Below are 12,904 nucleotides of genomic sequence, written 5' to 3'. Positions count from 1 at the left end.
CGAGGTCTGTAGTTCTGTCAAAATGTATCTTATCGTTGAACAGACTACAAGGTTATCTTCCTTAGACTTCGTAGATGTAGTTACTACAATTTGGAAGCGAATTTCGAAGTGTAAATATGGTTTTAGTGTGTAAACAGACCAACCGCGATTTTGCAATGAAGTTAATGGAGCCTTTTATGTAGGGCTTCTAGGCTACTTTCACGAAGTCTGTAGTTCTGTCAAAATGTATCTTATCTATGAACAGACTACATGATTATCTTCCTTAGACTTCGTAGATGTAGTTACTACAATTTGGAAGCGAATTTCGAAGTGTAAATATGGTTTTAGTGTGTAAACAGACCAACCGCGATTTTGCAATGAAGTGAATATGGAGCCTTTTATGTAGGACTACTAGGCTACTTTCACGAAGTCTGTAGTTCTGTGAAAATTGATCTTATCTATGAACAGACTACATGGTTATCTTCTTTAGACTTTGTAGATGTAGTTATTACAGTTTGGAAGCGAAATTCGAAGTGTAAATATGGTTTAAATGTGTAAACAAGACGCCTGATGTTTAATATATGTTAATGAATGGGCACAGTATTATTGTGTACAGTAATGGGCTATCAGTAGTATGAACAGTTCATGTGTTATGTGATTTACATAAACTAGTAAACAACAAACATGTTAAAAGCTGGTATTGTGTTTCCTGAATTCTTACATTCAGGCATTCAAATGAAATGTAATTAAATAGCATATCAATCATGCAACAATGCAAAAACAATGAAACTAGTGTAGGCCTAATTATATTTTACATTAGTAAAGCAGTACTCTGATGTGCATGCTTTCACAAACTTTTGTAAACAATCTTAGCACTTTAAACATTGACTGTTTTGAAGTGCATGTAGGCAATATAGTATAAAAATAATAATTGTGATATCATTACAATTTGATAGGGGTTGGGAGGAGGGGGTGGGTTCATGTAGGTGGGCCCTATGACCCCAAAGTATGCCTTGACTGGGCCTCAGGTCAAAGAAGTTTGAGAAATGCTGATGTAGACAACAAAGCAGCAAGGAGGCGTCGTGTGATCATTTAAACAAGTTTTATGACGAGGTCGATGAGGGTGGGAAAAATCGTACATTTCTGTGCAAACTTTGCCCGCACTTCAGTCACATTGTCTTTTAAGAAAATGCAGTCCTTTTTTCGGTTCCAGCAGCCAACAACCTCAGAACTGACCCTTCAGGCCTCTCAGGAGGCGCTGGCCTTTAACCGCAGCCAGAAGAGAGTCAGCAGAAATTTGATTGCCTTTAAAAAATCTGACTTCTTAAAAAATCTTAAACTGGCTGCATTACGTGATTATTGATTCTGATACGTTTTTAACCATGACCTATACACAGTTCTGGTTTGAAAATGTATCTCTTAAAATAATCACTTTATGCAGTCAGCTTAAGATGGCTTACTAGCAACTAACTAATTACCCTAGCAACAACCTAGAAACCACCCCTGTAATGTCAACCTAGCGACCACCATAGCAACCAGCATAGCAACCATGTTATTTATGCGTTTTAGCTTATTGGATGTTGCGTTAATGCAGACAACTTTTGATCCGTGTGCCCGATTTTCATAAATGAGGTACCGTTGGAATCCTTGGATGAGGCCGAGTTCCGTGCCACTGATCAAACCCACTCTTGCAGTTCCTCGGAACCGCAATTCTAGTTAGTGGGTTTGATCCAGCAAGCCCACAGCATGGCAAGCACAGCTTTGCCATGCTGTGGGCTTGCGGAGCAAGCCCACTATTGTTCTTCTTAAGTTTTCTTATTATTATATCTTCCTATTCACCCACTTTTTGGCCGAACTACTGCTCCTAGACCGTTTGAGCTATCGACGCGTTTCGAACTCCAAAAATTCAGGCCCAAACCGGTGTAACTTGCTTGTTGATTTCGTGTCGCTGGCCCTTGTCGTTTTCGCGGTATTCCCGTTTTTCTGCGTTTTTTGGGCCCATTGAAATCAATGGCGGAATGCTGGGGCTTTATGACATCACAGCACCTCATTACTTGCACCTGGTAGAGCTCTGCTGCTAGAGTTGATTACTTGCACCTGGCAGAGTTCTAAGCCATCTGGCAATGTCTAATGGGCTGGGCTGGGCTGTCTGTGTATATGAAGGTGTGTGCATGTAACTTTTGACCAGTATGTCCGATTTTCATGAATGAGGTACCGTTGGAATCCTTGAATGAAGCCCAGTTCAATGCCTTGCCAGCACTAAGTGTAAAGGTAATGTAAAAAAAGATGAGACAGCGCGAAGCGCTGTCTCATCTTTTTTTTAAAGCCAAACCATGTTGATACAGGTCATTAAAAAAATATATATATATATTTTCCAAATCCATTCAGCCCAGTTCAATGCCTTGCCAGCACTAAGTGTAAAGGTCATTTTAAAGCCAAACCATGTTCATATAGGTCATTAAAAAAATAAATAAATAAAGTATTTCACCAATCCATTCAGCCCAGTCCTATACCCAGCTAGCTCCATTTGAACTTAGTCATGTAGTCATGTGTACAGTTGTATAGATTATTACATTGAGAAACACACTTTCATACAGATATCATGCATATCCACACAGCATTACTAATCAAGTTACTCATCGTTGCCCAGCAAGAAGTCCACAATCAATTCAATTGTCTTGCCACGATCTGTGGAGCTTACAGACAACGTTATATTAGTACAGGTTCTGTATGCTATTTAAAGCCGACCTAACGCTGAGTCCCTTCTAGACGGTGTGTTGCAATGCATTCTGGGTGCTGTGCTGTGATTCGACGGCTCGTCACCTGACCCACCAAACAACAACTCTCTGGGATGTGGCAAATATCGCGTAAAAACCTTGTTGCTGGAACAACAGGGAAAAGGCAACAGGATAGCAGCACGAAAGATACACAGGATACACACGGAATTTTGATGGACGTCCTTATCAGTCTATGGTCTAACTTATAAACGTGTCGGGTCAACGTCAACGATAAGTAAGTTAGGCTAACGTAAACGTTAGCTATTTGCTGTTGTCATATGCTAGTGCTATATGCTTTAGGCTACGTGATGGCCATTTATCACACTAATTTTAGGTACTACTTTTACGAGGTCTGTAGTTCTGTCAAAATGTATCTTATCGTTGAACAGACTACAAGGTTATCTTCCTTAGACTTCGTAGATGTAGTTACTACAATTTGGAAGCGAATTTCGAAGTGTAAATATGGTTTTAGTGTGTAAACAGACCAACCGCGATTTTGCAATGAAGTTAATGGAGCCTTTTATGTAGGGCTTCTAGGCTACTTTCACGAAGTCTGTAGTTCTGTCAAAATGTATCTTATCTATGAACAGACTACATGATTATCTTCCTTAGACTTCGTAGATGTAGTTACTACAATTTGGAAGCGAATTTCGAAGTGTAAATATGGTTTTAGTGTGTAAACAGACCAACCGCGATTTTGCAATGAAGTGAATATGGAGCCTTTTATGTAGGACTACTAGGCTACTTTCACGAAGTCTGTAGTTCTGTGAAAATTGATCTTATCTATGAACAGACTACATGGTTATCTTCTTTAGACTTTGTAGATGTAGTTATTACAGTTTGGAAGCGAAATTCGAAGTGTAAATATGGTTTAAATGTGTAAACAAGACGCCTGATGTTTAATATATGTTAATGAATGGGCACAGTATTATTGTGTACAGTAATGGGCTATCAGTAGTATGAACAGTTCATGTGTTATGTGATTTACATAAACTAGTAAACAACAAACATGTTAAAAGCTGGTATTGTGTTTCCTGAATTCTTACATTCAGGCATTCAAATGAAATGTAATTAAATAGCATATCAATCATGCAACAATGCAAAAACAATGAAACTAGTGTAGGCCTAATTATATTTTACATTAGTAAAGCAGTACTCTGATGTGCATGCTTTCACAAACTTTTGTAAACAATCTTAGCACTTTAAACATTGACTGTTTTGAAGTGCATGTAGGCAATATAGTATAAAAATAATAATTGTGATATCATTACAATTTGATAGGGGTTGGGAGGAGGGGGTGGGTTCATGTAGGTGGGCCCTATGACCCCAAAGTATGCCTTGACTGGGCCTCAGGTCAAAGAAGTTTGAGAAATGCTGATGTAGACAACAAAGCAGCAAGGAGGCGTCGTGTGATCATTTAAACAAGTTTTATGACGAGGTCGATGAGGGTGGGAAAAATCGTACATTTCTGTGCAAACTTTGCCCGCACTTCAGTCACATTGTCTTTTAAGAAAATGCAGTCCTTTTTTCGGTTCCAGCAGCCAACAACCTCAGAACTGACCCTTCAGGCCTCTCAGGAGGCGCTGGCCTTTAACCGCAGCCAGAAGAGAGTCAGCAGAAATTTGATTGCCTTTAAAAAATCTGACTTCTTAAAAAATCTTAAACTGGCTGCATTACGTGATTATTGATTCTGATACGTTTTTAACCATGACCTATACACAGTTCTGGTTTGAAAATGTATCTCTTAAAATAATCACTTTATGCAGTCAGCTTAAGATGGCTTACTAGCAACTAACTAATTACCCTAGCAACAACCTAGAAACCACCCCTGTAATGTCAACCTAGCGACCACCATAGCAACCAGCATAGCAACCATGTTATTTATGCGTTTTAGCTTATTGGATGTTGCGTTAATGCAGACAACTTTTGATCCGTGTGCCCGATTTTCATAAATGAGGTACCGTTGGAATCCTTGGATGAGGCCGAGTTCCGTGCCACTGATCAAACCCACTCTTGCAGTTCCTCGGAACCGCAATTCTAGTTAGTGGGTTTGATCCAGCAAGCCCACAGCATGGCAAGCACAGCTTTGCCATGCTGTGGGCTTGCGGAGCAAGCCCACTATTGTTCTTCTTAAGTTTTCTTATTATTATATCTTCCTATTCACCCACTTTTTGGCCGAACTACTGCTCCTAGACCGTTTGAGCTATCGACGCGTTTCGAACTCCAAAAATTCAGGCCCAAACCGGTGTAACTTGCTTGTTGATTTCGTGTCGCTGGCCCTTGTCGTTTTCGCGGTATTCCCGTTTTTCTGCGTTTTTTGGGCCCATTGAAATCAATGGCGGAATGCTGGGGCTTTATGACATCACAGCACCTCATTACTTGCACCTGGTAGAGCTCTGCTGCTAGAGTTGATTACTTGCACCTGGCAGAGTTCTAAGCCATCTGGCAATGTCTAATGGGCTGGGCTGGGCTGTCTGTGTATATGAAGGTGTGTGCATGTAACTTTTGACCAGTATGTCCGATTTTCATGAATGAGGTACCGTTGGAATCCTTGAATGAAGCCCAGTTCAATGCCTTGCCAGCACTAAGTGTAAAGGTAATGTAAAAAAAGATGAGACAGCGCGAAGCGCTGTCTCATCTTTTTTTTAAAGCCAAACCATGTTGATACAGGTCATTAAAAAAATATATATATATATTTTCCAAATCCATTCAGCCCAGTTCAATGCCTTGCCAGCACTAAGTGTAAAGGTCATTTTAAAGCCAAACCATGTTCATATAGGTCATTAAAAAAATAAATAAATAAAGTATTTCACCAATCCATTCAGCCCAGTCCTATACCCAGCTAGCTCCATTTGAACTTAGTCATGTAGTCATGTGTACAGTTGTATAGATTATTACATTGAGAAACACACTTTCATACAGATATCATGCATATCCACACAGCATTACTAATCAAGTTACTCATCGTTGCCCAGCAAGAAGTCCACAATCAATTCAATTGTCTTGCCACGATCTGTGGAGCTTACAGACAACGTTATATTAGTACAGGTTCTGTATGCTATTTAAAGCCGACCTAACGCTGAGTCCCTTCTAGACGGTGTGTTGCAATGCATTCTGGGTGCTGTGCTGTGATTCGACGGCTCGTCACCTGACCCACCAAACAACAACTCTCTGGGATGTGGCAAATATCGCGTAAAAACCTTGTTGCTGGAACAACAGGGAAAAGGCAACAGGATAGCAGCACGAAAGATACACAGGATACACACGGAATTTTGATGGACGTCCTTATCAGTCTATGGTCTAACTTATAAACGTGTCGGGTCAACGTCAACGATAAGTAAGTTAGGCTAACGTAAACGTTAGCTATTTGCTGTTGTCATATGCTAGTGCTATATGCTTTAGGCTACGTGATGGCCATTTATCACACTAATTTTAGGTACTACTTTTACGAGGTCTGTAGTTCTGTCAAAATGTATCTTATCGTTGAACAGACTACAAGGTTATCTTCCTTAGACTTCGTAGATGTAGTTACTACAATTTGGAAGCGAATTTCGAAGTGTAAATATGGTTTTAGTGTGTAAACAGACCAACCGCGATTTTGCAATGAAGTTAATGGAGCCTTTTATGTAGGGCTTCTAGGCTACTTTCACGAAGTCTGTAGTTCTGTCAAAATGTATCTTATCTATGAACAGACTACATGATTATCTTCCTTAGACTTCGTAGATGTAGTTACTACAATTTGGAAGCGAATTTCGAAGTGTAAATATGGTTTTAGTGTGTAAACAGACCAACCGCGATTTTGCAATGAAGTGAATATGGAGCCTTTTATGTAGGACTACTAGGCTACTTTCACGAAGTCTGTAGTTCTGTGAAAATTGATCTTATCTATGAACAGACTACATGGTTATCTTCTTTAGACTTTGTAGATGTAGTTATTACAGTTTGGAAGCGAAATTCGAAGTGTAAATATGGTTTAAATGTGTAAACAAGACGCCTGATGTTTAATATATGTTAATGAATGGGCACAGTATTATTGTGTACAGTAATGGGCTATCAGTAGTATGAACAGTTCATGTGTTATGTGATTTACATAAACTAGTAAACAACAAACATGTTAAAAGCTGGTATTGTGTTTCCTGAATTCTTACATTCAGGCATTCAAATGAAATGTAATTAAATAGCATATCAATCATGCAACAATGCAAAAACAATGAAACTAGTGTAGGCCTAATTATATTTTACATTAGTAAAGCAGTACTCTGATGTGCATGCTTTCACAAACTTTTGTAAACAATCTTAGCACTTTAAACATTGACTGTTTTGAAGTGCATGTAGGCAATATAGTATAAAAATAATAATTGTGATATCATTACAATTTGATAGGGGTTGGGAGGAGGGGGTGGGTTCATGTAGGTGGGCCCTATGACCCCAAAGTATGCCTTGACTGGGCCTCAGGTCAAAGAAGTTTGAGAAATGCTGATGTAGACAACAAAGCAGCAAGGAGGCGTCGTGTGATCATTTAAACAAGTTTTATGACGAGGTCGATGAGGGTGGGAAAAATCGTACATTTCTGTGCAAACTTTGCCCGCACTTCAGTCACATTGTCTTTTAAGAAAATGCAGTCCTTTTTTCGGTTCCAGCAGCCAACAACCTCAGAACTGACCCTTCAGGCCTCTCAGGAGGCGCTGGCCTTTAACCGCAGCCAGAAGAGAGTCAGCAGAAATTTGATTGCCTTTAAAAAATCTGACTTCTTAAAAAATCTTAAACTGGCTGCATTACGTGATTATTGATTCTGATACGTTTTTAACCATGACCTATACACAGTTCTGGTTTGAAAATGTATCTCTTAAAATAATCACTTTATGCAGTCAGCTTAAGATGGCTTACTAGCAACTAACTAATTACCCTAGCAACAACCTAGAAACCACCCCTGTAATGTCAACCTAGCGACCACCATAGCAACCAGCATAGCAACCATGTTATTTATGCGTTTTAGCTTATTGGATGTTGCGTTAATGCAGACAACTTTTGATCCGTGTGCCCGATTTTCATAAATGAGGTACCGTTGGAATCCTTGGATGAGGCCGAGTTCCGTGCCACTGATCAAACCCACTCTTGCAGTTCCTCGGAACCGCAATTCTAGTTATTTATTATTCCTGTTCACCCACTTTTTGGCCGAACTACTGCTCCTAGACCGTTTGAGCTATCGACGCGGTTCGAACTCCAAAAATTCAGGCCCGAATCGGTGTAACTTGCTTGTTGCTTTCGTGTCGCTGGCCCTTGTCGTTTTCGCGGTATTCCCGTTTTTCTGCGTTTTTTGGGCCCATTGAAATGAATGGCGGAATGTTCAGAATTCAAATTTCGATTGTGACATCACAGCTCTAATTGCTTAAGCTTGCACCTGGAAGAGTTCTAAGCCACCTGGCAGAGCTATAATGGGCTGGGCTGGGCTGTCTGTGTATATGAAGGTGTGTGCATGTAACTTTTGACCCGTATGTCCGATTTTCATAAATGAGGTACCGTTGGAATCCTTGGATAAGGCCGAGTTCCATGCCCCTGATCAAACCCACTCTTGCAGTTCCTCGGAACCGCAATTCTAGTTGTTTCTGCAGTCGAAGCCCTAACGTTAACATTAGCTTAAGCCTAACCTAACTTCACAGTGACTGCATGGCCACATGTTTAGCCTACCTTCCTTAAAATCCGTTGCTTTTTCATAGGTAAATCCGCTACACCTCTAGATGAAAACAATCCAGACTCGGCTACACCGAAATATTTCGGCAATATGTTTTTATTCTTCATCTTATATCAAGTTCAGCCAGCTTGTTTTCTATGCGCTGTCAGTGTAAACAACTAGTGCTTGTCCTCCGAGTTCGTTCTTGACTACGGTTGTTAGGGACCTGAAACCGGTCTATAGTCAAATTTGAATATAACGTGGCCAAAAGCTATTGTAGCTTATCACCCGGAGAGAAGAAATACTCTTTTCTGATTGGCTGGCGGGTGGCCTTTAATTCTGAATAACAGGACACCGTTCCATATCAATGCTTATGAATGGTAACTATAACAACCATAGTAGGACGACGGTTGCAGCGCTCTAGAATCTTTTGGTTGCAGGCTTCCCAACAATGGAATCAACTGTAAACAAGCTAACTGTCCATGCTAAAGTTGTACAACAAGCTGAACTAGTGAGCTTCTTTTTAAACAGAACCGCGTGTTTACAGTGTTTACAGTGGCAACCGGGTGATAAGCGGGATAACGGCCTTCGAGGTGTGTCCAGTTATACGGAATTAATGGACTTGGGCGGAGGCAACTCCCCTCCGCTGCGCGTCGGGGAGTTTTTGCCCCTCGCCCTCGTCCATTAATTCCGTATAACAGGACACCTCGGCGGCCGTTATCCCTTACATAATTAGTCTTCCTGTTAAAGATCTCCATCAGTGATTTACGCCTATCTACTCCGTCATTTGCCATACACAAACGCTGGTATTGTGTTGAATATTATGCTATTGAATCTTTACATTCAGGCATTTGAATGAAATTTCACTGAAAAGCATGTCAATATTTTTTCCTTTTGCCAACCAGTGTATGATGCTTCCATGAGGGAAGAAAAAATAATGGCACTCATAATTGCTGTTGTTTTGAGAAGTATTTCTCATGCAAGCATCATACTTCAACATACTACAATTATGTTTTACATTAGTAAAGCTGTCCTATAAAATATAGCATAACAATAATAATTGTGATAATGATAATCATAATGATTGGGAGGGTGGGGATGTTCGTGTAGGTGGGCCCTATGACCCCAGAGTCTGCCATGACCGGGCCTCAGGTCAAAAAAGTTTGAGAAAGGCTGGTCTAGGGGATAGACCCCCTCCTGGCACATAGCCCCGGGCCTCACAACTCCTTATGCACTGATTGCAACACCACAAGAAGACAAAATAATACATAATTTCCGTAAATATATGAATTTGCATACTTGTTTACTTGTAACATTTTGAATATTACTTTCCTATCATGACAATTAAACAATAATTATAAGGACACACCATGGCTGTGGAAATTGATGTAATGTCAGCTATAAATAGCCAACTTACAGTTTAACTAGTAATTACTGTCTGTAAGCTCTACGGACATGGCAAGACACTGAATTGACAACTATTGCAATGTACAGTATGGATGGTACTTGTATACACATTGACTGACTGATCTGTGTCACTGGTGCTTCCTGTATAAAAGTCTGGTTGAATATAGAGATTTCACAGTGCTATGCTATACAGCTTGTGAGAAACTGAACTTTACCGTTCTCACTGTCTCATTCGCTTTGCAGACAAGAGAGAGAGACTCATTCATTCGCACACACACGCACACACTCCCCCACTGTGTCCCTCTTTGATCGTAAAATGTTTTGTTTGTGGTGTAAAGTGATGTTTCATGTTCTGTGATAGCTCAGTTATTCAGGGGATGTACAGTGGGTTTCATTGTTGCTCCGCACCGGGACCGGCCATCCTGCAGGGGTAGGGAGCAGGGCATTATGCTACAGGGGTGGATCATTATTTTGGTTGTATTGTTTCTTTATGCCTTTTGGTTAGATAGATAGATAGATAGATAGATAGATAGATAGATAGATACTTTATTGATCCCCAAGGGGTTATGTATGTATTTATAACAAACATACATTTTGTTCATACTTTTCTGTTGTGTAAATTGTTATCGTAAACGTGCTAATTACCAACCATTTTGTTCGAAAATTCTTAAAACAACTATGTTTTTTAATACTTCAAAATAACATTTGCTAAATGAACCTTACATTTTTCAGCAGCTATAGGTGTGTAGATTTGAACAAAATCTAGTTTGGTTCTTACCGGGGCTTTTACTGCCATAAATATCCGATTTTGTTTACCACGCTCGGAGGTTAGTGCTGGGCTGGTGGGTGCCCGAGAATTCTTGTCGGCAAATCAAAATTCCACTGGAGCTCCAAGCGGATTTGTACACTCAGCCTTACAACACTGTTTACAGCTCTTCGAGTCACGGTAAAATGTAATTTTTGGTACATAGCTAATTTAGATAAACTTATGGTGTGGGTGCTTGCGTTTCTTTAGGAATCCGCCGTCTTGGTTTGTATAGAAATTAATATTAAGTGACACATACACGTAAGAGGTTGGACATACGTGACTGTTGGTAATATGTGACGTTCCTATATGTTGTTTGTTATGTTGATTTATGTTGTAAACTATTGAGACATATTTTGCTTCCCTAGTTTAATGGTGTGCCTCAATCATCCCCATACGGGCCAATTTGGGGTAATAGCTGGGGCTATAAGTAGCTCAGTTCCCATCTGGTGTGTGGTAGTTGAAAGACTCTCCTGTTGTGAGGCTGAGTAAGTGAGTATTAGGCTGATACTATGACTGTGCATTGTTTGTGCTATTTGGGGGCCTAGCAGCGAAGCTGCGAAGGCACCCATTGAGTTACTAGCTTTTCCTATTATTATTCCTCTGCCATTGGAGTCTATGGCAGCCCATAGAACGCCTGGCTAAAAAGTGCTGAAATTTGGCAGGACATTCCACTGACCACCCACACTAAGGTTGCTAGGTTACGGGTACGCTGGCGAGACACGCCGCTCCGTCTGGCATCATGTTTTTGTTTGTTTTTATGTAATGTTCGTAATTTTATGTAATGTCATGTTCATTTTTTGTATTGTTTTGTCTAGTTAAATGTATTATCTCTTCATTTATATGTTATTTTCTTTTTTAATAGTTGTCGTGTCCCTTTTACTGCTTCCAAGTCGGCTGATGTCGTTGGTCCATTGGGTGCTATGGCTAGGGCTAGAACTAGCTTTTGCCCTGGACTGACATCCTTCCATCCATCCAGCCGTGAACGGTGCTGCACTTCACTGTCTGGTCGAGGAGTTTTATTGGGACAGCTGGACCTGGGCCTACTCTGCAAGGGATCTGCCGTTGCCGCCGAGCTGCTGCTGACCTGCGAGCTGCCATCTGCCTTGCCTGGAGTCTGGATTGTGCAGACCAAAGTTTTTGGTGAAGACTAACGTTAACTGTGTCTGGATTGAGCAGACTAGCTTCTAGCTAGCAGCTACTAACGTTCGAAACTACCATTGAGCATCAGGCTGTCTGTCAGGGGTCCACCGAGTTGCTGCGGGATCGCCAATGACTTCAGACGGTTAGCTTCTATGCTTCCAGTAGGGATGTAATGGTATGAAAATTTAACCTCACGGTTATAGTGACCAAAATTATCACGGTTTTCGGTATTATCACGGTATTCCTAAAAGTGTGTTCAATATGTTCAGAAAGCACTGATAGACCTACACAAGTTGAAATAGTTTCAAAAAGTGTCCCGATCACTTTTTGTTTAATTGGCTATGTGCTTATAGCTTAACTTACCCTACCATAACTTGGAATTTGCTATTTCTGTTATTTGGATGCAATGAGTGTTCAAAGCAAAGTAAGTGTTCAATTAAAACTTTAGGCTACTGTATTCTCCTGATAACGTGAGTGGAATGGATTTAATGTGGACGCGAACATAAAAAGACGCAGAGTGGCTACAGTACATGAAACAGTACACATTTTGCGGTGAAAAAGTTCCGCCTTTTAAAATCAGGTGTAGCCTAATCCGAATTGTAGTTAAAACCATCAATTAGACAACAGAATCAGTAGGGTACCAGATTGTTCCATTGTACCATTGTACTGTATGTCAAAAGCAGGCTCAGATGAAGCTGGGAAGGATTAAACACACTTAAATTCCACACCGCGGTAATCAACAGTGATAATCATGATATTTGAAATGAAAACAGTAATTGTTATCGTCAACATTTTTATCGCGGTTTACCATTATACCGGTAATCGTTACATCCCTAGCTTCCAGTGATCTCTAGACTGCAGTCTACAAGTAGGCCTACTAACGTCACTTACAGAAGGCATGTTACGTTGGATCCTCCGGGTTGGTCTGAAGACGCAGCTGTGCGCCATGTCATTGCCATTGGACTGAGTTGGACTAAGTTAACACGGACTTTTCTTTATTTTAATTTCTTATTTTATTACTTGTTCATTTTTGTTTGTTGTCTGTCTTGTATGTCTACCGTTATGTGTCTCGGGTACGCTGGCGATTACGCCGCTCCATCAGGCATCTTTTGTCTTGTGCGT

This window comes from Alosa pseudoharengus, unplaced genomic scaffold, assembly GCF_046254945.1.
Source record: "Alosa pseudoharengus isolate Yale_2024_CS ecotype anadromous, Long Island Sound unplaced genomic scaffold, YU_APseudo_1.1 YU_APseudo_1.1_scf_15, whole genome shotgun sequence".
Lineage (NCBI taxonomy): Eukaryota > Metazoa > Chordata > Actinopteri > Clupeiformes > Clupeidae > Alosa > Alosa pseudoharengus.
The sequence above is the reverse complement of the archived record's forward strand: the minus strand, read 5'-3'. Positions refer to the sequence as shown.